The 13,507-nt window shown below is 47.5% G+C and overlaps 1 protein-coding gene across 2 annotated transcripts in view; it reads right to left on the reverse strand.

Annotated features, from left to right (window-relative positions):
* The window catches only part of LOC137322684 (solute carrier organic anion transporter family member 2B1-like), a 90,544-nt gene extending 77,359 nt beyond the window's left edge, over positions 1-13,185 (reverse strand). The window contains exon 1 of one of the 2 annotated variants that reach the window (XM_067985620.1): positions 13,121-13,185. The gene's annotated coding sequence lies outside the window, so the exon portion shown is untranslated. The remainder of the gene's footprint in view (positions 1-13,120) is intronic. The other variant, XM_067985621.1, reaches the window with a different exon arrangement.
* Between the last annotated feature and the right edge of the window lie 322 nt (positions 13,186-13,507).

The following is a 13,507-nucleotide window of genomic DNA, read 5'->3' on the forward strand; positions in this document are numbered from 1 at the left end:
TAGAAGATCCCATGACACTGTTTCGAAGAAGAGCAGGGGGGGGCGTTCACCCCAGTGCCCTGGCCAATGTTTAGCCCTCAACCAACACATATAAACATGTTATCTGGTCATTTATCACATTGCTGTTTGTGGGATCTTGCTGTGCGCTAATTGGCTGCCGCGTTTCCTACATTACATCAGTGACTACTCTTCAAGAAGTACTTCATTGGCTGTAAAGCGCTTTGGGACGTCCTGCGGTTGTGAAAGGCGCTATAGAAATGCAAGTCTTTCTTTCTTTTAATTTAGGCTCATAATTCCTTCTGTTAGTTTGTCGCCTATGTATCACACACGTGTCCGATGTATGCAGCAAATGACGTGCTTGCTCATGTCAGAAACATGCTCTGGTGTGTTGCTGCCTATTTACCAGGAGAGACCAGAGTGTTTGATTGATGTATTTTGATTGTGGCTGTGTGCTCTAGATTAGTTGAGACAGGACAAGGAGAGGTAAGGAATTATTGGTCCCCTCTCAGAGCATGAAATCTGATACTTTAATGGAGCATGGCAGGAAACAACTTCGCTCGTAATAGCTCTGCTGCTCGATTTTACAGCCAACTCTGCCAAAGGGGAAACAAAAATAAGATGTTTCTCCTTCCATTTTCTCTCCTCCTGTGCTGAGACGGAGGGGCAGCTTTTAACCTTCACCTCCGGGCGGAAAACGGGCAATAGCAGATCAGCCACCCGTTATACACTCTGCCCGATTTCCCTTCCCGTTGACTTCAATGAAAGTTAAACCAGGCGGGGGCTGGGATTGTTGAGGTCTAGAATTGGTTTTGACACCTTTGGACTAAGGAAGGGAAGAATCAACCATGGATCCTGCTCTTGATCGCTGTCCAGTGACCTCCGCTAAAGAAATGCCGCATGAGAACATGAGAACGTAAGAAATAGGAGCAGGAGTAGGCCATTCAGCCCCTCGAGCCTGCTCTGCCATTCAATCAGATCATGGCTGATCTTCGGCCTCAACTCCACTTTCCCACCCATAGCCCTCAATTCCCTTAGTGTCCAAAAATCTATCGATCTCAGTCTTGAATATACTCAACGACTGAGCATCCACAGCCCTCTGGGGTAGAGAATTCCAAAGATTCACAACGCTCTGAGTAAAGGAATTTTTCCTCATCTCAGTCCTAAATGGCCGACCCCTTATCCTGAGACTGTGTCCCCTAGTTCTAGACTCTCCAGCCAGGGGAAACAGCCTCTCAGCATCTACCCTGTCAAGCCCTCTAATAATCTTATATGTTTCAATGGGATCACCTCTCATTCTTCTAAACTCCAGAGAGTATAGGCCCATTCTACTCAATCTCTCCTCATAGGACAACCCTCTCATCCCAGGAATTAATCTAGTGAACCTTCGTTGCACCCCCTCTAAGGCAAGTATATCCTTCCTTAGGTAAGGGAGACCAAAACTGATCAGCTTAGCTGTGACACCCTGATGTGCGAATAACCCACTAACACTCACTGTCTCAGCTCACGCATGAAGAATAGACTGAAGTTCTGAAGAGCATGGAGTAGGGTTGCCAACTCTGGTTAGACGTATTCCTGGAGGTTTCATCACATGACCTCCCCCCCTCCAACCGCCCCGCCCCCACACTCCCCCGATTGGTCACCCAACATGTCCATCCTCGCGGAACAACACCATCCCACGCCCAATTGGAAAACAAACAGATTCTTTAATACCCGATTGGATGATTCTCCACGGTCGGCCAAACGCACAATTCTTCTTTAACGTCCCGATGGTGTTTCTCCCGGGTGTTGCTCGCAGCAGTGTCCTGGAGATGAACCTTTAATTGTTGGTGACTCCAGGGCAATCCTGGAGGGTTGGCAACCCTAAGAATGGAGAAGTTCACCCCAGTGAAAGCCACTGCCAAGTGAACTGTACCCCAGTGGGAGCCAGTGCCTGTTGAACTGTACCCCAGTGGGAGCTAATGCCTGTTGAACTGTGCCCCAGTGGGAGCCAGTGCCTGTTGAACTGTGCCCCAGTGGGAGCCAGTGCCTGTTGAACTGTGCCCCAGTGGGAGCCAGTGCCTGTTGAACTGTGCCCCAGTGGGAGCCAGTGCCTGTTGAACTGTAACCCAGTGGGAGCCAGTGCCTGTTGAACTGTAACCCAGTGGGAGCCAGTGCCTGTTGAACTGTAACCCAGTGGGAGCCAGTGCCTGTTGAACTGTAACCCAGTGGGAGCCAGTGCCTGTTGAACTGTAACCCAGTGGGAGCCAGTGCCTGTTGAACTGTAACCCAGCAATAACCAGTGCCTGTTGAACTGTAACCCAGTGGGAGCCAGTGCCTGTTGAACTGTAACCCAGAGGGAGCCAGTGCCTGTTGAACTGCGGGGCTGCCATCAGCAATCACCAGTGCATGGGGAAGCAGAGCCCAGCAATAGTCTTCGGGGTAGGTTTTAACTTTCGCCTCCGGGCACAAATGGGGCGATAGTGGATCAGCGCCCGTTTTACATCCGCCCGTTACACACCCTGCCCGTTACACACCCTGCCCGTTACAACACCCTGCCCGTTACGCACCCTGCCCGTTACGCACCTGCCCATTACACACCCTGCCCATTACACACCCTGCCCGTTACGCACCCTGCCCGTTACAACACCCTGCCCGTTACGCACCTGCCCATTACACACCCTGCCCATTACACACCTGCCCATTATACCCACGCCCGTTACACACCCCGCCCGACTTACCTTTCCTTTGACTGTAATGGAAAGGCGCCTTTCTAATACAAAAGCACTTTTGGACTGTGGGCTCATCACAGCTGAGCAGACCCTGCCCTCCTCCGATGTCACCGCCTGGCCCACTGGATAGGGACTGGGAACGAATGGTGACTTTTTTGTCTTACCCTAGCTCAGGGCTCTGAGGTCCACTTTAAAGCCCCTTTAGCTGTCCCACTTCAGACCAGCTAACTCAACTCAGGCCAGGAATCGAACTTGGGGCCCTCTTAGTCTGTACACCTCCGGCATTTTAGAAAGAAGGAACTTGCATTTATAAAGTGTCTTTCATGACCTCAGATCTTCCCAAAACACTTTACAGCCAATGAAGTACTTTCATGAAGTGTAGTCGCTGTTGTAATGTAGGAAATGCAGTAGCCAATTTGTGCACAGCAAGATCCCACAAACAGCAAAGAGATAAATGACCAGATCATCAGTTTTCCAATGATGTTGGTTGAGGGATAAATATTGGCCCCAGGACACCGGGGAGAACTCCCCGGCTCATCTTCGAAATAATGTCATGGGACCTTTTACGTGCACCTGAGAGGGCAGACGGGGCCTCGGTTTAACAGCTCATCCAAAAGACGGCACCTCCGACAGTGCAGCACTCCCTCAGTACTGGCACTGTCAGCATTGGTTTTGTGCTCAAGCCTCTGGGGTGGGACTTGAACCCGTGACCTTTATGATTCAGAGATGAGAGCGCTGCCAACAAAGCCACGGCTGACAGCAATGTTTCATCTTTGGGATGGATCCTGACAAATCCCCGTAAGAATTCTCTCCGGACAAGTTGCTGATATTGTGTCTGATAAGAGAGAGCTGTGACTGCCAGAGAGCCGTCAAGGAAGGGAGTCTTTACTTCACTCTGCCTTTTGCTCTGGCAGAATAAAGCAAGTGACAACACAACACAATCCAACTCTTTAAAATCGTACAGCATAGAAGGAGGCCATTCAGCCCATCCTTCCTTTGCCGGCTCTTTGAAAGAGCTATTCAATTAGTCCCACTCCCCCCGCTCTTACCCCATAGCCCTGCAAATCTTTCCTTTTCGATGCAATTCCCTTTTGAAAGTTATTATTGAATCTGCTTCCACCGCCCTTTCAGGCAGCGCATTCCAGATCAGAACGACTCAATGCGTTAAAAAAATCTTTTTTGCCAATTATCTTAAATCTGTGTCCTCTGGTTACCGACCCCCCTGCCGGTGAAAACAGTTTCTCCTTATTTATTCTATCAAAACCTTTCATGATTTTGAACACCGCTATTAAATCTCCCCTTAACCGTCTCTGCTCTAAGGAGAACAACCCCAGCTTCTCCAGTCTCTCCACATAATTGAAGTCCCTCATCCCCGTTACCATTCTAGTAAATCTCCTCCGCACCCTCTCTAAGGCCTGACAACCTTCCTAAAGTGTTGTGCCCAGAATTGGACACAATACTTCAGCTGAGGCCCAAGTAGTGATTTATAAAAGTTTGGCATAACTTCCTTACGTTGTTTGTAGCAATGGAAATTACAATTACAGGCACACTCTCCTCAAACAATGATGGGAGGAAAGTGGAACAATTGCTTGTTTAATGTCAGAAGAAGTCAGAGAAAGTGCAAAGAGAGGCCACGGCGACAGTACCTCTCATTCCCCTGGATGGAACATAATGTTGAGCAATCAACATTGGACAAATCCCCAGTGCAAAATTTTCAATCACAAGCCATCACAAACAAACATGAACCTGGTTTAAGGCAGCGTGTTGCCCACTGGCTGCAAAGAACATCCGAGTGAAATTAATGAATGCTACATCCCCCTTTTTTCTCTCTTCCCCTCTGCCTCTTTCTCTTCCTTTTATCACTTTCACTTCCCTAGCGCTTGTTCCTTTTTCTCTTCGCGATGTGGATTTTTTGCCCCCATTTTATCTCACGGCTAGGGGGGGGGGTTGCCTAGCTCAGAATCCATAGCAACAGTAACAGCTATCTATTAAAACGATGTAGGCCTCTAGCTTTGATAGAGGGGTTTCATAGTTGCCATGAATGCTGGGCGAGCTCATTCTCCATTGCAATCTCTTGCTTCTTCTCCCTCTCCAGGAAAGGACAACAAGGGAATATGGCAGAATTGCCCATATATGCCAATCCATGTATCATGATTTTCCTACTTGGGATTGCAATCCTCCCACACGAGCTTTTCCAGTGTTCTTCACTCCCTAACATCCCTCCCATCCCCTCACTCATAAGACCATTCTTCATATATAAGAACGTAAGAATTAGGAGCAGTCCCATCCAGCCTACTCCGCCATTCAATAAGACCACGGCTGATCTTCTACCTCAACTCCACTTTCCCGCCCGATCCCCATATCCTTTGATTCCCCTCGTGTCCAAAAATCTATCGATCTCAGACTTGAATATTCTCAACGACTGAGCATCCACAGCCCTCTGGGGGAGAGAATTCCAAAGATTCACAACCCTCTGAGTGAAGAAATTTTTCCTTACATCGATCCTAATTGGCTGACCCCTTTTCTTGAGACTATGCCCCCTAGTTCTAGACTCTCCAGCATCAAACCCTCTAAGAATTTTAATGAGATCACCTCTCATTCTTCTAAACTCCAGAGAATATAGGCCCATTTTACTCAATCTCTCCTCATGGGACAACCCTCTCATCCCAGGAATCAATCTAGTGAACCTTTGTTGCACTCCAATGACCCACCACGAGCCTCGACCAGAAGTGTCGACCATGGAAAGAAAAGAGCTTGCATTTATATAGCGCCTTTCACAACCTCAGGACTTCCCAAAGCACTTCTCAGCCAATGAAGTACTTTTGAAGTGTAAGGTAGGGAAACACAGCAGCCAATTTGCACACAGCAAGATCCCACAAACAGCAATGAGGTAAATGGCTAGATCATCCGTTTTTAGTGATGTTGGTTGAGGGATAAATATTGGTCCAGGGCACCGGGGAGAGCTCCCCTGCTCTTCTTCAAAATAGTGGCCGTGGGAACTTTTACGTCCACCTGAGAGTTCAGACGGGGCCCCGGTTTAACTTCATCCGAAAGACGGCACCTCCGACAGTGCAGCACTCCCTCAATAATGCACTGGGAGTGTCAGCCTAGATTTTGTGTTACAGGTCTCTGGAATGGGACTTGAACCCGCAACCAGAGGTGAGAGTGCTACCCACTGAGCCACGCCCGACACCTTGGAGGGCACCGGACTGAATCCTGACCTTGTCCTCATCCAACGCGTGCAGACGCTTTCTTGCAGGGGTGACTGAATCAGCAGCAGGCAACCTGGCTGATTTGTGCCATGTCTGGCCCAGGGATGCCAAATCCAATTGTAGATCAGCTCACTCGACACAGAAGCTGAGGCTTTTCCTGATCGGCAGAGGTACAGCACAAGAGCAGGCCATTCGGCCCATCGTTCCTGTGCTGGCTCTTTGAAAGAGCTATCCAATTAGTCCCACTCCCTTGCCCTTTCCCCGTAGCCCTGCACATTTTTTCCCCTTCAAGTATTTATCCAATTCCCTTTTGAAAGTTATTATTGAATCTGCTTCCACCGCCCTTTCAGGCAGCGCATTCCAGATCATAACAACTCGCTGCGTAAAAAGAAAAGCATGATTCAGTTCCACACTGGACGGTGCATTCACTAGTCAACCATGAGGGGAATTCATCAGATAGCGTGCAGTTTCATGCAACATGAAACTTGTGTTGCATCCAAAAAATAGAATGATGCCTTAACGAAACCTAAAATCCTTCCCACCTTGGTGAGGATCAGCACATCTTTCCTTCTTATTAATTTTCAGGATGGGGGGGGGTCGCTGGTGAAGCTGGCAGTTATTGCCCATCTCTAGTGCCCTGAGATGGTGGTGGTTCTGGGCCTTCTCCTTCCGTTCGATGCAAGAGAGAGGCTCGCTAGGCCACTTCGGAGGGTAGATAAGAGTCAACCAAGTTGGCGTGGGACTGGAGTCACATAGAGGCCCAGACCGGGTAAGGACGGCAGGTTTCCTTCCCGAAAGGACGTTAGTGAACCAGTTTGGGTTTTTAACGACAATCCGACAGCTTCATGGTCACTTTTACTGAAACCAAGTTATTTCCTGGTTGTTTCTTTAAACTGAATTCCAATTCACAAACGGCCGTGGTGGGATTTGAACTCACCATATTGCGTACAGCTGCTGCTTTTTTCCCTTAGTGATTGTTTGATGTCAGGATTTCCCAAAGAAAACAGAAGTAGAACAATGTGATTGGGGGTGATGATTCAAACAACACACAGATTACATCTCACAGCTTCCCAAATACACGAATAGCAGAAATTTATTTTAAAATGTTGGCTCGATGCCACTTAAATACTATACAGACCTACAGTTTTGGGTTCAGTGGCCTAGTGGTTATGGCTTTGGACTAGCAACCCGAGCGGTCGTGAGTTCAAATCCCACACATGGGTAAGTTGTGCAGAACTGAATTTAATAAATCTGTCAATTTGTGTGCTGGCACCAGAAAATGATTGTGAAAATCTGGCAACTGGTTCATTAATGTCCCTTCAGTGGAAGGGAGCTTACCCGGTCTGGCCTAACGTGACTCCAATTCCATATGATATGGTTGACTCTTGATGCCCTTTAGGCAACGAGGGATGGGCAATAAATACTGCCTTGCCAATGTCACCCATGTCCCAAGAACAAATTTGGAAAAAAATCAAAAGGGGCACTCACTGGTCCAATCAGATACTTGAGCACAGAGATATCCAGACTTACAAACCCTAGGCTGACATGTGGTCCTTGAGGCCCGGTTCAGTCCCCACCACTTAAAACAACGGGCAGTTGCTTATATTGGCCAAAATTATCCATTTGCTTTAACGTCAATTTCAAAGTTGCCGGGTTAAAGCGTCTGAAGCTCTGATCATTTCAGGCAGAAACGGCTGTGCTTACTCACTAGTTCGTACCTTCATTAAGGTCACTGAATGCAAGGCCAAAGACCAGGGATGAGGGACTTCACTTATGTGGAGAAGCTGGGATTGTTCTCCTTAGAACAGAGAAGATTTGATAGAGGTGTTCAAAATCATGAAGGGGTTTTGATGGAGTAAATAAGGAGAAACTATTTCCAGTGGGAGAAGGGTCAGTAACCAGAGGACACAGATTTAAGGTGATCGGCAAAAGAGCCAGAGGGGAGATGAGGAAACATTTTTTTACGCAGCGAGTTGTTATGATCCGGAATGCGCTGCCTGAAAGGGCGGTGGAAGCAGATTCAATAGTAACTTTCAAAAGGGAATTGGATAAATACTTGAAGGGAAAAAATTTACAGGACTATGGGGAAAGAGCAGGGGAGTGGGACTAATTGGATAGCTCTTTCAAAGAGCCGGCACAGGCACGATGGGTTGAATGACCTCCTTCAGTGCTGTACCTACTATGGTACTATGATAAGTAAATGAAACCATTAAGGACTTTTTTTTTTATTTATTCGTTCATGGGATGTGGGCGTCGCTGGCGAGGCCGGCATTTATTGCCCATCCCTAATTGCCCTTGAGAAGGTGGTGGTGAGCTGCCTTCTTGAACCGCTGCAGTCCATGTGGTGAAGGTTCTCCCACAGTGCTGACGAAGGAGGAAGCCTCCGAAAGCTTGTGATTTCAAATAAAGCTGTTGGACTATAACCTGGTAATGTAAGACTCCTTACATTTGTCCACCCCAGTCCATCACCGGCATCTCCACATCAGTGCTGTTAGGAAGGGAGTTCCAGGATTTTGACCCAGCGACGATGAAGGAACGGCGATATATTTCCAAGTCGGGATGGTGTGTGACTTGGAGGGGAACGTGCAGGTGATCTTGTTCCCATGTACCTGCTGCTCTTGTCCTTCTAGGTGGTAGAGGTCGCGGGTATGGGAGGTGCTGTCGAAGAAGCCTTGGCGAGTTGCTGCAGTGCATCCTGTAGATGGTACACACTGCAGCCACTGTGCGCCGGTGGTGAAGGGAGTGAATGTTTTGGGTGGTGGGTGGGGTGCCAATCAAGCGGGCTGCTTTGTCCTGGATGGTGTAAAGCTTCTTGAGTGTTGTTGGAGCTGCACTCATCCAGGCAAGTGGACAGTATTCCATCACACTCCTGACTTGTGCCTTGTAGATGGTGGAAAGGCTTTGGGGAGTCAGGAGGTGAGTCACTTGCTGCAGAATACCCAGCCTCTGACCTGCTCTTGTAGCCACAGTATTTATATGGCTGGTCAATGGTGACCCCCAGATTGTTGATGATGGGGGTTCGGCGATGGTAATGCCGTTGAATGTGAAGGGGAGGTGGTTAGGCTCTCTCTTGTTGGAGATGGTCATTGCCTGGCACTTGTCTGGCGCGAATGTTACTTGCCACTTATCAGTCCAAGCAAAGCAATGAAAGAACTCTTTTATCTTTCCAGTGAACTTGTGCCTGCAATGAATGGCCCAGATGTTAGAGTAATGTGCAATCTTGGTTAGACCACACTTGGAGTATTGTGAACAGTTCTGGTCTCCATATTATGAAAAGGATATAGAGGCAATGGAGAAGGCGCAAAAAAGATTTACTAGGATGATACCAGAACTGAGGAAAAATTAAACAGGCTGGGGCTCTTTTCTCTAGAAAGGAGAATACTGAGGGGTGACCTGATAGAGGTCTTTAAAATTATGAAAGGGTTTGATGGGGTAGACGTAGAGAAGGTGTTTCCACCTGTGGGGGAGATCAGAACTGGAGGCCATAAATATAAGATAGTCACTAATAAATCCAATAGGGAATTCAGGAGAAACTTCTTTACCCAGAGAGTGGTGAGAATGTGGAACTCGCTCCCACAAGGAGTAGTTGAGGTGAATAGTGTAGATACATTTAAAGGGAAGCTAGATAAACACATGATGGAGAAAGGAATAGAAGGATATGCTGATAGGGTGAGATGAAGTAGGGAGGGAGGAGGCTCGTGTGGAGCATAAACACCGGCATGGACCGATTGGCCTGTTTCTGTGCTGTAAATTCTATGTAATTCTACGTAATCTGAAAACTATCCGGTAACATCACTTGTCATTTTCAGGCACCGGCAGGACTGACATGTTTTTGCAGCGTTTTTTTTTGTTTTTACAGAATTGATCTTTCAGTTATCTTTAACCCATGCTGCAGTGTGAATTTTAACTGTCCTCTCCCTGGCAGTCTTTAAAGCCGTAAAATTCTGCTCAGCAGCCACTTAACCATAACCGCTGCCCCGTCGTATCGGTCACCGCCTATAGTGGGCAAATCACGTTTGCATGATCACGGCCATTATAAACGGCAGGGACTGCAATTCAAACCTGTCTGTGTTTGTTCCTGACTTGCTGTGTTTTTAATGCCCTGTTTGAATTTGGTGTTGTTGGCTGTCTCACAGTTGAATAACTGCTGAATCGGAAAATCTAGATCAGTTAGTAGCAGCAACTTAAGACATAAATATTCATTAATGGGAATAGGGACGTACATTTTATATCTGGCAACCAATACTGCAGGTTCGCCATCCATTCCTCTCAGATTCTGCTGTGTTAACCCAAATGCAGGTAACTATAGCCCACTATTGAGATATAGCCTTGGAGAGCTCACAGTAAATATTAAATGAGAGCAGTTAATGTATTTTCCAGCATTTATAAAACTTTCTGCTCAGAGGTCTGTAAGACCCATTATCAGCCTCCTTGTATTTGTTGGCATGTTTATATCCCCTCCCTTCACTCATTGTTCTCCCTTTCCTCTCTTTGTTTATGTTGGTCCTTCCTTCCTATTGCTAGTTCCAACGGAGGGTCCGCTCCCGAGACATTAATGCAGCCCCTTCCTCTTTACAGAAACAGAGAGTGACGGAGACGCTCAGTGGGTCGGGCAGCACCAGTGGAGAGTCCAGACGTGTTGATGTGTTTCAAGTGTGGTCTCTTCATCAGACCTTCCTCTTTACAGACTTTCCAGCACTTTCTGTTTCTCACCCCCACCCCTCCCCTCCCCCAACATTCTACTCTTTGAAGGACCAGAGGGGTAAATTTTCTACTGGGCTTCCGGGCGTAAATCTGGCATTGCGGATCGACCGCCCGTTATAGAAAAACACTCGATTTTCCTTTCAATAACAACTTGCGTTTACACAGCACCTTTAACATAGGAAAACGTCCCAAGGCACATCACAGGAGAGTAAATCAGACAAAAAATTGACACCAAGCCAAAGAAAGAGACATTAGGACAGGTGACCAAAAGCTTGGTCAAAGAGGTAGGTTTTAAGAAGCGTCTTAAAGGAGGAGAGAGAGGCGGAGAGGTGGAGAGGTTTAGGGAGGGAATTCCAGAGTTTAGAGCTTAGACAGCTGAAGGCACGGCCGCCAATGGTGGGGGTGAAGGAAGTGGGGGATGCACAAGAAGCAAGAATTGGAAGAGCACAGAGATCTCGGAGGGTTGTAGGGCTGGAGGAGGTCACAGAGATAGGGAGGGGGTGAGGACCATGGAGGGATTTAAACACAAGGATGAGAATTTTTTAAATTGAGGCATTGCCGGACCGGGAGCCAATGTAGGTCAGCGAGCTCAAGGGGTGATGGGTGAACGGGACTTGGTGCGAGTTAGGATACGGGGCAGCAGAGTTTTGGATGAGCTGAAGTTTATGGAGGGTGGAAGATGGGAGGCCGGCCAGGAGAGCATTGGAATAGTCAAGTCTGGAGGTAATAAAGGCGTGGGTGAGGGTTTCAGCAACAGACGAGCTGAGGCAGGGGCGGAGACGGGCGATGTTACGGAGGTGGAAGTAGGCGGTCTTGGTGACGGAAAGCACATGGGGTCAGAAGCTCAGCTCAGGGTCCAATAGGACGCTGAGGTTGCGAACGGTCTGGTTCAGCCTGAGACAGTGGCCGGGGAAGGGGTTGGAATCGGTGGCGAGGGGACAGAGTTTGTGGTGGGCCACAGTAGAAAGGAAAATCAGGCGGTTTCTACAAGGGGCAGATGATCCGCGGCGTCAATTTTACCCCGGGGCGGGAAGTTGTTAATCAACCTGAGCGTTCTTATGTTTGGGGGCACAGAGAAGCTGTGCCTTTTCCTCCATGGTGATATCACACACTTGACGTGACGACACGATTCCAACCGACCCAATGACCCCGTTCGTGACCCAAACACACCATATGATTTGACAGCATCAAGGCGTCACAGTGCCAGGCAAACAGAATGAAAACTAGTCCCCCAGCTTTTAATAGATAATGCTACTTCAAACTGAAATACAAGGTATGACATAGAATCACAGAGAATTTACAGCACAGAAACAGGTCAGTCGGCCCAACTGGTCTATGCCGGGGTTTATGCTCAATATCTAGGCCGAAACTCCAGTGCCGCACTGGGAGTGCTGAACAGTCAGAACAGCCGTCTTTAAACTGAGGTCCCGTCTGCCCTCTCAGGTGGACATAAAAGATTCCATGGCACTAATTCGAAGAAAAGCAGACAAGTTCCCTCCGGTGTCCTGACCAATATTGATCCCTCAACCAACATCGCTAAAACAGATGATCTGGTCATTAACACATTGCTGTTTGTGGGATCTTGCTGTGCGCAAATTGGCTGCCGCCTTCCCCTACATTACAACAGTGACCACACTTCATTGGCTGTAAAGCGCTTTGGGACGTCCTGAGGTTGTGAAAGGCGCTATAGAAATGAAAGTTCTTTCTTTACAAATAACCAAACAGAGGAAATCTTCCCCTCCCCATAAGGGTGTCACACCTGTATTGCCTTTATATCAATCTTCTCTCATTTTCAGTCATTTCTCATGTTTTTTGAGGGTTGCAGCTTGGGATCTGAAGTAATCTCAAAGACCTCAGCAAGTTATTTTTCAGCCCACAGCCCTGTCAAATCTCGCTCATTAGGAGTTTTAAAAAAGTGTGATCCAACCATTTGGAAACGGGTTTGGCAGCTATTTCGCTGTGACATTTCCTGCACACTCTGAACTGATAGAATGTATTAACTTATCTTTCGGATGCAGATTCCTTTCCACGTCAGAACTTCTGCAATGGTTTTATTTGACTTTTTTTGGGGGGGGTGGGGGGGGGGATAAAACAGTAAACTCCAAATATTCACCTCAGAAACAACCCGGTCAAAATACAGAAAGAGGAGGTTTGACAACAGCTCGCTGAACTATTTTGTCCTGTTGTTTCTGAAGGATGTAGAGGTGGGAAATCGCGTTTATCCCACCGTGCAATTAATTCCCTGTCTTTTAAAGCCCAGGATTTAAACTCGGCATAAATGTAAAAGTCGCTCTGCAAAAAAAAAAAATCTCAGATCAACGTGCAAAGTCCAAGCCCATAAAAGAAAGCGAGAGAATCGATAATAAAGTCTAGAATTATAATTCCCATCACAGCAGCTCTCTCTCTCTCTCTCTCTCATTTTCTAGGACTTTATTTTAGTTTTAATTTGCAATGAGCACAGTCAAAGGTTAGAATCGCTCGAAACATTTTACTCACGGCTCCCAATCGACTTTCCCCGGGAAACCTGCTCAGTCAGGGTTTGAAATTGAGTCGGAAGGAGTTGAGAAGTTTGTAAGTGTCTGGGAGAGGGTGGGAGAGGGTGTGTTTAACAAACTTTATCCATTCAGGAACAAGGAAAGAGAGAGAGAGAGAACATTGGCACACACACTACTGACTGGCGGGTGTGAAGATTTGTTCTTCTGGAAAACTTTATTGTTGGGAACTGATGGATTATAATGTAGTTAGACTCTTACAGCATAGAAGGAGGCCATTCGGCCCATCGTGCCTGTGCTGGCTGTTTGAAAGCACTATCCGGTTAGTGCTCATCTGCTGCTGAAACCCTCCTCCGTGCCTTTGTCACCTCCAGACTCGACTATTCCAATG

This window comes from Heptranchias perlo, chromosome 6 (genome assembly GCF_035084215.1).
Source record: "Heptranchias perlo isolate sHepPer1 chromosome 6, sHepPer1.hap1, whole genome shotgun sequence".
NCBI classification, from domain to species: domain Eukaryota; kingdom Metazoa; phylum Chordata; class Chondrichthyes; order Hexanchiformes; family Hexanchidae; genus Heptranchias; species Heptranchias perlo.